Raw genomic sequence first — 15,762 nt, forward strand, 5'->3', positions numbered from 1 at the left:
TTTCAGGTAGACGACATAACGATGTGATGTAAGTAGGTATTGTGGAATGATCACCACCCCAAATTCAGTTCAGATCCATTACTTCATAGTTACACGCTTTTTATTCTTGTGACAAGAACTTTTAAGATCTAGTGTCTCAGCAACCTTCAAACATACAATACAGCGTTGTTAACTATAGTCTCCATCTGTGCATTAAATCCCGGGAACGTACTGATCTTCCAACTAGATGTTCCTACTTTTGTCCCCCTTCACCCACTTTCCCACCCCTTAACCCCTGCCTCTGGTAACCACCAATTTGTTCTCTGTCCCTGTGAGTCTTTGCTGTTGTTTTATTTTGTTGTGTGTGTGTGTCTTTTTAGATGCCACTTGTGAGTGAGCTCATACAGTATTTGTCTGTCTCTGTCTGACTGATTTCACTAGGCGGGTTTCTTTCTTCAGATAACTCTGATGTATTGGTGGTAGATGTGTAAAGTGCTGTATTGAGTAGGGTTCAGACATCATTCTTGACCTCAGCAAGAAGGCGTGCCACAATTGGTTGGCTTTGTCTGCCCTGCAAATGAAAGGGGAGTGTGGTTTCATATGTACCCATCTGCCAACGTCACAACGTTCATGCTCGCTAGGTCGCTGTCCCTAAAAGCACTGTGTTCTGCAAACCTACTGCATAAGCGGGGCAAGAGTCATATTTTTTTCTTAATTTTTTTTTTTTTTGAGCAGTATTAGCTTTGCAACAAAATGGAGAAGAAAGTATGGAGGTTTTCCATTTACCCCCTACCCTCACACATGTGTAGCCTCTCATTGCAACATCCCCCATGAGAGTGGTATGGTTGTTACAGTTACTGAATCTGTGTTGACCTCCATCATGATCCAAAGTCCAGGGTTGACATTAGGGTTCACTCTTGGTGTTTTGCATTTGGTGGGCTTGGACAAATGGACAATGGCACGTATCCATCCAAATAGCCATTATAGTATATCGTACAGAGTATTTTTACTGCCCTAAAAATCCTCCATGCTCTGCCTGCGTGTCTCTTCCCCACAACTCTTGAAGATCACTTATCTTCCTACTGTCGCCATAGTTTGGAATGCCCTATGGTTGGAATCACAGAGTTTGTAGCTTTTTTCAGACCGAATGACCACATTCTTCATAAATGACTTGGAGAGTTTTCGTAGACAGATCTACTTATTGACTTTGGTTCTGCAGGTGGATATGTGTCTAGTTCGGAAGGCTAAGGGACACTATAAAGCAAGATTTGTCCAACTTTTTCTGTAAAGGGACAGACAGTGAATATTTTAGGCTTTGTGGGTCAAGAGACAAAAAACAAGTTATTTAGATAACGATTTAAAATAAAAGCGTTTAAAAATCTAAAAATTGTTCTTAGTTCATGGGCCATACCGTAACAGGTGGCGTGCTGGATTTGGCCCACAGGCCAGAGTTTGCAGCCCTCTGACAGTGGATGTAGACACAGACTTCACAATGTAGACAGCATTTCGTCCTCAATTTCCCACAGACCATGTTCTTGTCATAAACCTCCTGCTTCCTTTATTTACCTCACCTGTCTGAGTTTAGGTAATTAAGTGTGCAACTCCTGGGCCAGAGGAATGAGCTCAAAAGCATGAAATCGTTCTTCTGATACTTTGTGTGTCATACCTTGCAGAGTTGGTGTCAGCGTTAGGTATGAGGGAGGCTAAGAGGGGCAGCTGAGGGTGGAGAAGCAGCATGGACTAAGAGAACGTTCCGGTAGAATGTTCTGGTGGGCTTCGGTAGATGGTGCTCTGGGGTTGGAGTAATGCATTAGAACACAGGCCAGCCCTGACTCTGCCATTTACAAGCCATGTGACCATGGACCAGTCAGCTTTCCAGGTCTCCGTGTTCTCATCCATACAATGGGGATGCCGGTACCCGCCTACCAGCTAACTAGGCTTGCTATAGGACATTTTAGGACTATTATTTTTATTATGTGAATCTATTAGGAAGCTTAGTATTTAGCAATTTTGGATCATGGAAGATTGAATGTAGGTGAATGTGGAGTGTGGTTTGATGGGCTGGGGAAGGAACAGTGGGCTGAAAGCCCCAAACTGATGAACACCCATGGACTCCTGAATGAGTTCACTGTAGAAATGAGAGAGGGAAATGTCACTATCTGGCAGATGATTCTTGAGGAATTGTGTAAAACCTGATGTGTGGCAAATATCTATTGAGAGGCTTAATTAGCACAAGTAAAGCTTTCTTTGGTTCATGGTCTGGCCTTCAGTCACGTGGCCTCAGATGGGGGACTGTCCATACTGTCGTTACCGTATCCATCTTTCAGGGAAGGATTCAGTCTGCCCAAGTTTTCATGGCTGATGCCCCAGAACCAGGCTATTAATGTATTCATTTTGGTGGAATACTCACGCCTGGATGGTTACCAACCTCTCTCCCTCTTGGCAGAGCTATGTGGGAAGACAGAGCTCACCCAGAAGGTTGACTGGGGAGTGGGGAATCGGTGCCAGGCGGGGGAATGAAGTGAGTCCACGGGCCCAAGGCGGGGTAGCCTGTTTCTATTATATCCCTAGTGTTCATGGATAGCTTTGCTCAAGAGACTGGAAAATTCCACATTTTCCTTCAAGTGTCCTAAATTGTGTGTGTGCGCCTATCTATTATAGTACAGCATCTGGGAAATGCAGAAAAGCATCAAAATAGTGTTAGTCATCTAATTTCATTCCTCAGTTACAACCTCAGTTAATATTTAATGGACAGTTTTTTCTGTGTATACATGCATTTCTAAAAAAAAAAAGTCCTATTGTACTGTACTAGTCAGGGTTTTCAAGAGGAACAGAATCAATAGTGTATATGTGCATTTGTACCCACGTATAGAGAGATCTTGGTATATATACGGATAAGGATACATATCTATTTGTCTAGAGAGCGAGAGAGGAGACTTCTAAGGAATTGGCTCACACCATTACAGAAGCTGAGAAGTCCCCAAGGGGCCGTCATCCAGCTGGAGACCCAGCAGAGTGGATGGTACAGTTCAAGTCCCAAGGCCAGCAGGCTCGCTACCCAAGAAGAGCCCATGATTCAGTTTCCAACCGAAGACAGGAAAATATTGATATCCCAGCTCTGGTCAGTCAGGCAGAAGCTCCTTCTCGCTCTCGAAGATCAGCCTTTCTGTTCTAGTCGGGCCTTCAGCGCCTTGGATGGAGTCATCCATTTTGGGGAGGATCATTTGCTTTACTCTGTCTAATTCAAGTGTAATGTCATCCGGAAGACACCTTCCCAACACACTCAGAATAATGTTTAACCAACTCTCTGGGCACCCCATGGCCCAGTCAGGTTCACGCATACAGTCAGCCATCACAAAGACTGCTTTAGAAATGACCTTTCCAATATAGTATATTAGGAACGATTCCCCATTTCATTATATAATCTTTCAAAACAACTTTCAAATTATACCATCTTTTACTTTATTTCTTAAAGATTTTATTTATTTGAGAGAGAGAGAAAGAGAGCATGCACAGGGGAGGGGCAGAGGGAGAAGCAGACTCCCCGCTGAGCAGAGAACCCCATGTGGGGCTTGAACCCAGGACCCTGGGATCATGTCCTGAGCTGAAGGCAGCCACTTAACTGACTGAGCCACCCAGATGCCCCTAAATTATACCATAATTTAATTATCTCACCACTGTTGGATATTGAAATGGTCATCCTTGGGTCTTGATGTAGTTCCTGAAAATCCTTTCTGTCCTCCCAAGACAACTCTAGTTTTGTTGCCTGGAACCCCTCTATGTGGATGGATGATTGACAGCCCTTCCTCTCTGGCCAGCACTTCCTACTCCTTCCCTAAAGCTTCCTGCATTTTTCTGGCATATAGTAGGTATCTGCCTCTGTGTTTCTTGCCTAAAATCATCCTCCCATCATGACACATTGTTTGTTTCATCTATTGTTTCTCTCATAGCATTTACCTCTACCTAAAATATTCCCATTTATTTTACTTATTTACACGTCTTCCCAACTAGAATGGAAGCTCTATAAGCCCAGGGATCATCATAGCTCATACATACACTTAGAACATAGACAGGCACATAGCAAGTGCTCACTGAATATCTTAGGAAGGGAAAACGGCTATGTGAGCAACTAGTCTTTTTTTAAAAAATATGGATTTCCAGAAGATAAGTTGCTGGTCTTGGAGGGAAAGGAATATGATTCTCTTGTATAATGAAAAATGACAACAACTATAAGCCATATTTTGATTCACTTTCGTCACAATTAGACCATGAAAGCTTGATCGTTTTTTCAGTGGACCGTTTTTATGTCCTGACATGGATTTCTAATGGCACACTCTCAAATAAGATTTTGGAAGCATATCCTTTAGCACACGTGGCCCTTTCCTGCCCTTCTGTAGCTTGGCATTTCTGTCCTCGAAGCCTTCCCAACCCCCGTAAAGGGCTGTCAGGGAAAACATGGCAGATAATCTTTGGAACACCTGTGAGTGCCTTCCACATAAAGCATGGGTTTTGCTCAACCCACATTCTCGGGCTTGTACCGAGGAGGAGATTGCTGGGGGGCAGTGACGGATGAGGGAAGGAGATGTGAGTTTGGTTCACAATGAACTCATTGGCCTTCTTACCTTTGAGGTCTTGATGCCAGTAAGCAGGAGCCTTCTTGCTTGTCAGGGGCCACAGTGCAGCCCATAGGAGAGCCCGGCTGGTCAGATAAGGCTGGGTCATCGCGGCACAGAAGTCCGCTCCCTGGACATGGCATCCACCAACTGGATAAGTTCTTTCAGACAATGAACATGATCAGTTGGCCATTTTGGTCGCCCCCGATACCGAGTTGAGCTCTATTCTTCTCATGGGCCAGGACATTAAACCGTATGAGGTTGGTGAACATTTATTTACTGGTAAATGGTCAGAGAGAAGACAGGTTTGGCTTTGCAGTCGCTTGACTTTTCTACTGCACCGAGAAAGCAGCCCTCCAGAGGACACGTGTGAACCGCCTGGCTGTGCGCCAAGGAGACAGGTATGTGTAGAAACAGGTGGCAGGCTGGGCTTTGGCTTGTGGGGTGTGGTTCGCGCCCCTCTGCGCCATGGCGTTGTGATTACAGATGTGGATTCTGCAATCAGACACAACTGGCTTCACCTGTTTCTGGCCAGGAGACCTTGGGGAGCACAGCTAATGACCTTGACCTCTGTCTTCTTATAAAAGTTAAACGAATCAAGGGTGTGGGGCATCTTAAAAATGCTGCTGTGCACGGAGACTTCACATTAGCATTATTTTTCTCAAAGAAATGACATCAGGAACAGTTTACTTTTTACTCAGGATCTCTTCAGTGAGAAAGGAAAAAAAGTAGCATTCTGAGGCAGAAAACGAGACCTTCCTTGAACTTTGGCAACGTCTGGTTCTGCGGCCACCTGAGGCACTGAGCAATAAAAGGCATCAGAAAGGAAACTGATCCAGAAAGAACCTTTGCTTTCAAAGTCCTGGAATAAACCAGACCATAATTGCATCCTTTAAAAATGTGAACTCTTTTTTTTTTCCCCTCCAGAAAGTAAAAATTGGTTTCTAAAATCAAATCTCCTTGTGCGTCCCGTACACATGTACTTGGAATAGACAAAATAGTCCCAACTTGCCTACAGAACCCCTCCATGGGGTCCAGCCTGAGCTGCTTACCATCACGCCTCTCACGGCAGCGACTGCTCAGCAAAACCTGGCGGGGGGGTTGCTTAATGAGGGGTGAAGACAATATGGACTCAGGGATGCGGCCAGTTGCTTTTTCACAGTTGGTAGGCAGTGTTGCAGGTGCATTCTCTTAATGAGGGTTAATTTGTCTCATATTTTAATCTGACAGAATCTGGCCATGTTGTTCTGTATTCCTTGGAGGTGACTTGGTGTTCTTGGTTGGCAGAAAGAGAGAAAATGGGAGTATAATTTGGGGTTTGTTCAAATGATAAAGAAGCAAGCGGGAGTTGGTAAGGAATCCTACATTTCTGGTGCCCAAAGTGACGATTACATGGAGGAAGAACATTTTAGCACAAACAGCAAAGATGAAGGAGGGCTAAATTAAGTTTCTGGAAGATTCCACTTGGCAGTGGCTCGCTATACAATGCACTGAATGAGTGTAGGTACCAGCGGTGTTATTTCACACAGCACTCGTGAGTTTGCCACTTGCAGATTCTGCTACCTACAGGGTACTTAATGGCTCCTACTCCGAGAGCGAACACAGATTCTTTCCATTCTTAATTGGAGGCAGAAATTTTTTTGAAAAACACAAACCAAAAAAATCCAAACCCATGTTTTCACTGAAAACAAAACAAAACAAAACAAAACAAAACCCATCAATAGTATCAGTACTTAAGTTAAAATGATTAAATTGGCCCTTCCCACCCCACGTTAATCACAATCATAGATGATCACATATAAGTACTGTTAAATCACTTGGATGTGTTTTGGATTTGGAGATGGAGACATCCAGAAGCCCACAGGTATATATCCACGGTATTTGGGAGAGCTCTTTAATTTGCACGTGACTGAAAGCAAACCCACACAAGCTTCAGCCACGAGTGGAATAGCCATGTTCCTGGGAAGTTAGCGAGCAGACATGGATGGATTCCTGATTGGATCCTGGGGTCTGCTGGGAACCTTCTCTCCTCCTCTTCTCCCTTTCTCCTTCTCCATCATCTAGTCCTTCTCTCTCCTTGCCAGTCCTCTGCAGACTGCTCTCCTTCCCTTGGTGGGAACGATGCTCACCCACATCCCCCCATCCCTATCTCACCAGTGCAGCTGCTCTGGTGGAGAGAAAAACTTCTTTATCTGGGGACCTGGACATCAGTCCCAGCGAAGGATGGTGACTGGCTCTGATCAGGCCAATCTCCGTGGACAGGGGGACAGTAACGGGACAGACCGGGATCACCTCCTTATCTGTACCAGGTGGAGGAATTGTTGTTGGGGAATGTGAAGCCCAGGACCACCTCAACTCAAAGAAGAGGGAGTTTGGGGGCGCCTGGGTGGCTCAGTGGGTTAAGCCGCTGCCTTCGGCTCAGGTCATGATCCCAGGTCCTGGGTTCGAGCCCCACATCGGGCTTTCTGCTCAACAGGGAGCCTGCTTCCTCCTCTCTCTCTGCCTGCCTCTCTGCCTATTTGTGATTTCTCTCTGTCAAATAAATAAATAAAATCTTTAAAAAAAAAAAAAAAAAAAAAAAGAAGAGGGAGTTTGTGATTCCAGAAAAAGTGGAGAAAGAATGCCAGTTAACAACCACATCGTGTGCCAGTGATGCATACACATGTACATCTTAATTTAAACAACAAAAAGGAATACAGAGTCTTTGCTATTCCATAGCTTTGCTTTTCGCTTGGTACATACCTTTGTGTGTGTCTCCATACATCCTTATAGCTTTCTTTTTCAAAGCTGTAGAACATTCACTTTGGCATGGATTCTGTTTTACCAGAGCCAAAGGAGCCGCCATTTAAGGAAAGACAATCATGAAGTATCCATCTAAGAGCACATGACAACTTATATTTTGGTATTTCCTTGTGTGTCTTTGACAGCTTTCCTCAAATTCCTAATTTCATTAAATTGTCTTAAAAATCAGGGATGTCATATTATGTGTCAGATTAGCCTTTGTCGGATTTCTGAGCCTTTAGAAAAGGCTCTGACTTGTTTCTTGTTGCCTGGAATTCCATTTCCGTGGATCCTTTCCTTTCCTTTTTGCTTGAAAAATGAAAATCTGAGTCCTGGAGGGGTGATGATTTGAGCAAGGAGTCGCTTTTACTCCTGGAGGTCAATGAGTTTGTCAGAGCTTTTCCTGCACGGAGGTTTTGGTAGGAGGTGGGAGGGGATCCTGGGCGCTGGGGGCAGAGTACTCCTTTGGGGTAGGGGCTCCCCTGAGGAAGGGGGACAGAAGTAAAGGTGGGTGGGGATAAAACTGGATACAGGAGAGGTTCTGGAACATGTTGGAGCTCAGTGCTTCATTAGAGAAAAAAGCTGGAAAATTCCCCTGCCTCTTAGGGATCTGGCTCCACGTGTGCCAATTTCTGGAATAGCCCTGTGTGCCCCCCTACCACCAATTTCTGCCTGTGTCCTTCTGCCTCTATGCCTCCCCATCTGTGCATGCCGCTTTGACGCCACACTTGTTACCATCAGAACAAAGCCCAGCCCCTTCCTTGGTTTCCACAAAACAGTTGGTGAGCATCCCTTTTTATTGAAAATTTTAGGAGTTCATGGGAAGGAATAATGTGGGGGTTCACGTGCCTCTTCCAACCACTTCCTGGCACCAACACGATTATTTCTTCATTCCTGATTGCCTTTATTTCTGGGAAAGAAAGATATTCTTCTGCCCGGCTCCTGTAGGATAGTTCTGTATGACGTTCCTGAGTTGTCCCCTTACAACCCCACGCACTTCTCAAGAGGCCCGACAGTTACTGATCCACTGACACAATATAGGGGAAAGAACAGATGTGTTGGAATCAGGCAGACTTGGTTTCAAATTGCTGTCCTTCTGCTTACCGCCTGTGTAGCTTTGGGCCAGTTACAAAACCTCTCCCGACTCCGTTTCCTCAGCTCTAAGACAGCTGTAGTGACGCCGCCCAGCCTCCTCCCTGCCGCCTCAAAGCACTGCTGGGAGCCTGAAATGGAGAATCCCTGACAGAAGGCATAGCACCTGAAGGCTTGTGGGGTTCGGGGTTAGAGGAAGGTTATACCTCATTGAGAGGTGGGGCCGAACAAGTAGGCTACATTCTGAACACGGAATGTCCTAAATGTACACCCAGTTTTTGGCTTTCTGTTTAATCCATTTGGGGCCATTAAAGGTGTATGAATAGAGCTGGGTCTTATTAGGTTAATTCTGGGAGCATGGAGGAAGATGGGTGGTCCAGGCAGGTCCGGGCAGATGCTGCTGAGCACTATGTCATGAAGTGGTGTCAACAGAATTTGATAAATTACTAGATTCTATCCTCAAGTTGGCTTCCATTCAGGCCTTTCCCTCTGCATTTGTTTTTGTGATCTGTGGTACTCATTCATGATGCATATAGTATATTATTCTAACCGTGTATTATGACTATTTTTCTATTGGCAACCAAGAGAAGGTCTCAGTAGGGTGTACAGGCTTTGTAGGTTCTGATTCTGAAGCGTGAGGGCGACTTACTTACCGTGCTGCCCTAGAGAAATATCACCCAGCATAGTGGGACCTTTAATTAATCAAACAAGCCATTCTTTCTGTACATTTCACTGAGATGCATGAATTGAGATGTGTGAACTGTAGCGGGCTTTGATGGACTCCTTGGATGGAGAAGAATCTCTCTCCCGAGCAAAATAGCAAAAATTTCTCTTCAAATGATAGGTATCCCTGATTAGGAGTATCAACCAGAGGATGTATCACAGAAGAATTCTGTTGATGCAGTGTTGGACCTGATGCCCAGTCACCTGCCTTTGAGATGATGCTTTGGTCTCTCCTGATGCCCACTGTGCGGGCTGGGACTGTCGGGGACACACAGCAGAGCCGTTGGTAGGAAAGGGGATCAGGCAGTCCCATGAGAAACTGTGTATTCAGACAAAGCACAAAGCTGCCAGTAATGAGTTTTCTGCTTTTGGCAAAGGTACAAGAGCTTCAGAATTTCCCCAAATCTCAGGTGTGAAAGCTAAAGTTACCTCTAGGCTGTTTCAGGTATGTTATGTGATTGGTACTTCTTTGATAAACCCAAGTGTCTGAGGGCTTGGCACCCTGAAAGGCTGATTTTTCCTAGGGTTCAACTATCCTCAAATAACTTCCCTGGCATTGAAGGCACTAAGCTGGCTTTCCCCCACCTCCAGCCGTATTGGTAATGCCTCCTGCCTTGTTCCACCCTTGAGTTATTTACAATGGGGTAGAGATGGCATGAAATTCCCAATTTCTGTTTATGTCTGACATGCCCCATGTCTATCAGGCTCATCGCTTCTTAATTATGAAACATTGAGACGGACCTTTGAAATGGAAGCCAAGTCTTATTACAGACTTAATCATGGGTCTTTAAGTCGTATAATTGCTTGTGATCTCTCTTTCTCAGTCCCATTTAAGCAAAGTACGTTTGGTGTCTACGTTTCTGTAAGGTCATTGAGCTAGAAGAGGGTGGATCCAGCCTCCGTGTATGCAAATCGCACAGAAACGTGTGTGCTCTATGTGGTGGTGGTGGTGGTGGTGGGTAGGGGGAGAATGGACTCTTGTTATGTCTGCTGCCTGTTTAATTAATCTTTCTAGGTGCATGTCCTTGTTAATGAGTCTAAAATCAAGTTGTGTCCCTGAGTAAGCCCTGGGGAAGTGAGGCTTGCGAGCCATGCTTGGGAGGACAACCTCCCTTCACAGCCTGAGTCCCTTACACGCCATCTGTGAGGTTGGTGTGCAAGTCTCTGTCTCCAATCCTCTTTCAGTAGGATCCAGGAGCCTTCACGTCTCACTCCCAGAGGAACAGAGACCCATCTCTTGATGAAACCGGGAATATTTTTTCTGAGTTAGATCATGTTCGAGTTAGATAATGTTCAGGTCTGCCTAAGGGCTTCCACGTGAGGAAATGAGAAAACGTAGCAGAACTGTGCTTATTGAACAAAGCTGCCTGTCTTGAGTTCATCCAACCAAGGTTGAAATACACTGGGTTAAAAAAAAAATGAAAGGAGGGCTTTTGCTGAATTTGATTTCATATTTTGCTTGCTCTACCCAGAACTTTCTGTTGTCCATTTGCAGGGTAATATGCAAGTTACCCCCTGTTATCCCTGTCTATACTTTACAGATCTTGAAAAATCAAACTGTCCTTTATTCTGACTGTTTTTCATCAAATACAAATGCTTACAAATACACCAAGGCATAAGGTCAGAAATCAATTCCATCCTCTTAAAATTACTTACATGCGGGAGCTGGCTGCTCCAGGAAGCCTCGCTCAATATCTCATATTTTACTTGTAGAGATTGCTTGTTTGGCTTCCTAATATCTGAGACAGGCTATGGGATATTTTCTCTTATTTTCCTGGAGAGCAAAGAATTCAAAAGAGCCTGATGAAAGAGCCCAGATAGCGCGGGGCCAGAGGAGGGATCCCTCTGTTTATACTGTGTTTGCTTACAGCCCTTGGCAGTGCCCTACGATCACCTGGCCCCTGGGTGCTGCTCGGTCGCTCCTCTGGACCCCCGAGCAGCTGAGGGTTCTGTTTCATTCCGACGGTCTGAATCCTCACCCTCCGAGTGCTACCGGGGCAGTGCATAGTGGTATCATTGGCCTTCAAAGTAGGCAGATTTTTTCTTCTCACACATCAACTGAAACGTTAGTCAGAGATCGTTTTCCCGTTAATGGTTGTCTCTACCCTTTGTGAGCTGTGCTCCAAGTGAATGGATCCTTATAATGTATCCAAGCCATGCAGTTACAAATTATTTTTAAAAGGAAATTAATGATTTCAGGGTTATCTCTGTAATAGCATCTCTCTCACCTGAATCCTGCTAATGGTTTCGAGTGGGATAAAAGGAGTAGAGGTAAATTCATTAAAACTTAAATGTTTCCTTCCATCTTTCCAGCTGTCTGTCCATCCATCCATTTACCCATCATCTGTCTGTCTCTCTACTCATCAGCCACCCATCTATCTGTTCATCCACTTGTCTCAACTCCCACTTCCATGCCTAACACAGAGCACGTGCTTGGTAAGTGGGGGTTGAGACAAGTGGTGAGCAAGGCAGGGTTCCTAACCTCATGAAGCATATAATGTATTAGGAGAAATAGAAAATAAAATGGCGAAGGGATTATTAACAAACAAGAAATAATTTTACAAAGATGGCAGAAAAGCCATTTCAGGTCTTCTAGGAAGTCAGCATTTAAGCTGAAACCTAAATATTAGAAAGACTGTGCCACGTAAAGATCTGGAGAAGAGTTTCACCAGAAGAGTGAATGGCAAGTGCAAAGGGCCTGATGTGGGAATGAACTAGATAGATGTGATGAACAGAAAGGAGGCGAGTAGGTGATGGAAAGAGAGGCAGCCCAGAGCAGTGTTTAAAGAGTATGGACTTGGAGGTGCCTGAATTGGAATCCTAGTTGCCTTACTTGTCAGCTGTGGGACTTTGGATAAGTTCCTTAATCTCTCTGTGCTTTTCCTCGTCTGTGAAGTGGGGGATAATGATAGCCCTACCTCATGGTGTTTGTTGATAATTAAATGAGCTGGTATTTGTGAAGCACTTGGAATAAATATTTGCTAACTAAAAAAAAAAAAAAGTGTTTTTTTTTTTTTTTAAGAATTATATATTTATTTGAGAGATGGAGAGTGAAAGAGAGCGCATGCAAGCATCTGCAGGGGAGTCCGGGAGAGGCAGAGGAGAATCCCCAAGCAGACTCTCCACTGAGCCCCAAAGTGGGACTCCATCTCAGGACCCTGAGATCATAACCTGAGCTGAAACCAAGAGTCAGCTGCTTAACTAACTGAGACACCCAGGCACCCCTAACTAAAAAATGTTTTTAAGTTAAGTTGAGAAATTGTACGAGATCTGTTTTAATCATGCCTAGTAATTATAGTAATTCACAGACACAAATCTTACAATATCATGGCTTGTCACTATAGGGGGAAAGGTGAATTGCTGACCTAGTTCAATATCCTCATTTTAGAGAAGAGACTGAGGCTTACTTGCAGATTTTATTTAAATTATTTATGAACTACAATATACAGGACCATGTTCTTGTCATAAGACATTCATAGAATGCTACCAAAGCTGAATTTTGCGCTGTTCTTCCCCTCAATTCTAGGCCCCTCCCTGGAGGTCAGTATCTGACTCTGATGACGTTTGTCTATACTTCCCTATGCTCAAGTGAGAAGGAGGAAAATGCACAGTTTTGTTTTTATAGATATATTGAGAACATCTTTTGTTTTAAGTTGCAGTAAAAGTACACATACAGTTTACCGTCTTAACTGCTTTGAAGTACATGGCTCAGGGCCAAGAGCACATTCCCACTGTTTTGTTAGAATCTCTTGTTCTTAAACTTGTTTGTTGTTTTCACTTTTAATTTTCTTTTTACTTAACAGCATGTCCTAGAGATTTTTCTTTAGCATTGGTGTAGCTTTTCCTCGTTCCTCTTAACCTCATCTTGGCCTTTCACGGTGTTGTAAATAGTTCTTCGAATCACTTCCATATTACTGGACGTTAAATTGCTTCCAAGTCTCTGCTGTTGTACACACAGTGACTCTTTAAAACATTTTCTTTCTTCCCTGCTAAATAATGAAACAGGCTCCAGAGCCATATTGGGTAAAAGCACGACTTTTCAATGTGTTCTTGTTGCTTGTGAAGCCCTGGATTCTTCCATTCTGGCAGAAAGGCATCTTTAAATCAGAAAGCAAGTGATGGGCAATTGCTCTGTAGTAATAGTCTCAGGTTCCAAACGGGTCCAAATGAAGCTTTAGCTTAATGAATGATATGAGCGAGTTACCTTTTCCGTAAAGCCCCGCCGGAGAGGGCAGCAATCTGCTTTGTCTCCTGTTTGTTTTCCTCCCATCATCATTTGAGGGGTGCTCAGATGTGGCCTGGTATATAACGGCCATGTGACTTGTAATCAGACACCTGTCCATCCCATCACAACTGTCAGGATTCACGGGGGTCCCGCCACATATGGGGCCGTGCTGGCAGCTCTCGCTGGGCTGAGCAGCCCTTTAGTGGCTGAGAGTGTGTGCTGGGACCCCAGGGGGTGCTGGCTGTTGCATCCTGGGGCGCTGGAGGCCCTCAGCCCTCACGGAACCATAGAGGTTCTCTGGAACTGCCCTCCCCGCAGGACTGTGGAGGGTGGCATGGGCGGGAGTCAGGGAGCGACTGCGAGGCTGCTTGCCTGGCGAGGACTGTTGCAAAAGACGTACATAGGACAGGTGAACTGAAGAAGTAAGGTCTGTTTTGCTTCTTCACCATGCTGAACATTGTATCCCCAAGACTTTTATCTTATAAATGGCAATTTGGACCTTTGTCCCCGCTTCGCCCATGTCATTCCCCAGCCTCTGGCAAACACCAGTCGACTCTCTGTATTTACGAAGGGTTTTGTATTTTAGATTTCACATGCAATTGAGATCATACAATATTTGTCTTTCTTCTGACTTTCTTCACTTAGCAGAATGCCGTCAAAGTCCATCCATGTTGCACATGACAGGATTTCCTTTTTTTTTTTTCTTAAGTTATGGCTCAGTAGTATTCTGTTGTGAATATATAACACATTTTCTTTATCCACTGAACTATTGGTAGACCCTTAGACTGTTTCTATGTCTTGGCTACTGTAAGTAATGGTGCAATGAACATGAGGGTACAAATGGCTCTTTGGGATAGTGCTTTTGTTTGTTTCTTTTGGGTAAATATCCAAAAGTAGAAATGCTGGGTCATATGGTCATTCTAGTTTTAATTTTTTGAAGAAACTGCACAGTATTTTCCACAGTAGCTATAGCAAAACAGGAAGATAAGAAAGGAAGGAAGGAAGGAAGAAAAGAAAGAAAGAGAAAGAAAGGGAGGAAGGGAGGGAGGGAGAAAAGAAAGAAGGAAGAGGAAAAAGCTAGAGTTTGTCCACATTCTGTGCCAGATCTGGAGATGTCACTTGTCCATATCTAGCATCACTTCTGTTCCCTATTGCTGTGATCACTTCCTGGAGTGGCTTTGTGGAGAAGAGAGATTATTGGATGGGCCCCCAGCCTCTCTCAGAATCTACAGTGGCTCTCTTAACTGTCCTCTGCTGATGTGTTTGCAAGTAATCGCTCTCTGCCATCTTTTCCCAATGAGGCAAATTCATGGTCCCTATTTCCACAAACAAGGCTTTCCCTTCTACCTCCTCGGACTGGCTAACCATTGTAATCTCAGCTCAGTTTGACATAGTAGAGTTGAATGTAGAAAGGTTTCCTTTTTTTGGAAAGGTCTAGAATTTTTCTGTCTGACACTGAAGTTTGGTCAGGATAGTAAAGGATGAGACTGCCTGAGCTCCTGAAGTTGTCGGGGAAGTTGTCAGGTTTGTATGCAGTCAGGTTCACTGGTCTCCTCAATCCTATGAATGAAACAAAGAAACAATGACCATAAGAACAACACACCAGCCTAAAATGATCTTATCCAAAGAACCAGCCAGAGTAGACGTTCTCAAAAAGACAGAGAGAGGGGATCTGGCTTATGAGGCTGTTTGATGTTTTGAGTGGAATGTGCACAGTTCAGTGTTTTGGGAATTCTAAATCACCTCAAGGAAAGGAGGAACAGAAGGGTCGGATGCTCTAGTGGTTTCTTCATTACCTGCAGACTGTGAATGTCCCCAGTGATCGTCTGTGCTATCTGTTGGGGACATGGGCCAGGTATTTTGTAACTGATCACTTCTATACTTTCTAAAGTAGGGGGTTACAGTTCATGGACACCGCCCCCCCCAGATTACTTTCATTCAGGGGGGATCAAGTGTCAATGCCAAGGCTGGTGGTCAGTGTCCGCAACATAGGACATACTGAATTCCTGGCAGGGTCTCTGTCTAGGTCTTGTGAAGAGGCAGGTGCATTGGTTTTGCTCCCAAGAAGGTAGTCCTATAGCTCGGTTAGATACGATTAATGGGTCTGTTCATAATGAGAGCTGACACTTACTGAGCACTTAATATGTACCTGGCCCCATGATACATTCTTCTGGAGCATTAGGTCATTTCATCTTTCCAGCAACTCTCAGCTATAGGTGGTATGATCATCAAACTTGAGAGGCTTAGAAGGGTTCTCTTACTCAATGTCACATAACAGGGATCACTCCGGAGTAGTCACTCTTAATCAATGATCGGCAAACTATGGCCCAGAGGCCAAATTCAGTGCCT

Source organism: Enhydra lutris, unplaced genomic scaffold, assembly GCF_002288905.1.
Source record: "Enhydra lutris kenyoni isolate GAN:26980312 unplaced genomic scaffold, ASM228890v2 scaffoldscaffold10, whole genome shotgun sequence".
In the NCBI taxonomy this organism is placed as follows: domain Eukaryota; kingdom Metazoa; phylum Chordata; class Mammalia; order Carnivora; family Mustelidae; genus Enhydra; species Enhydra lutris.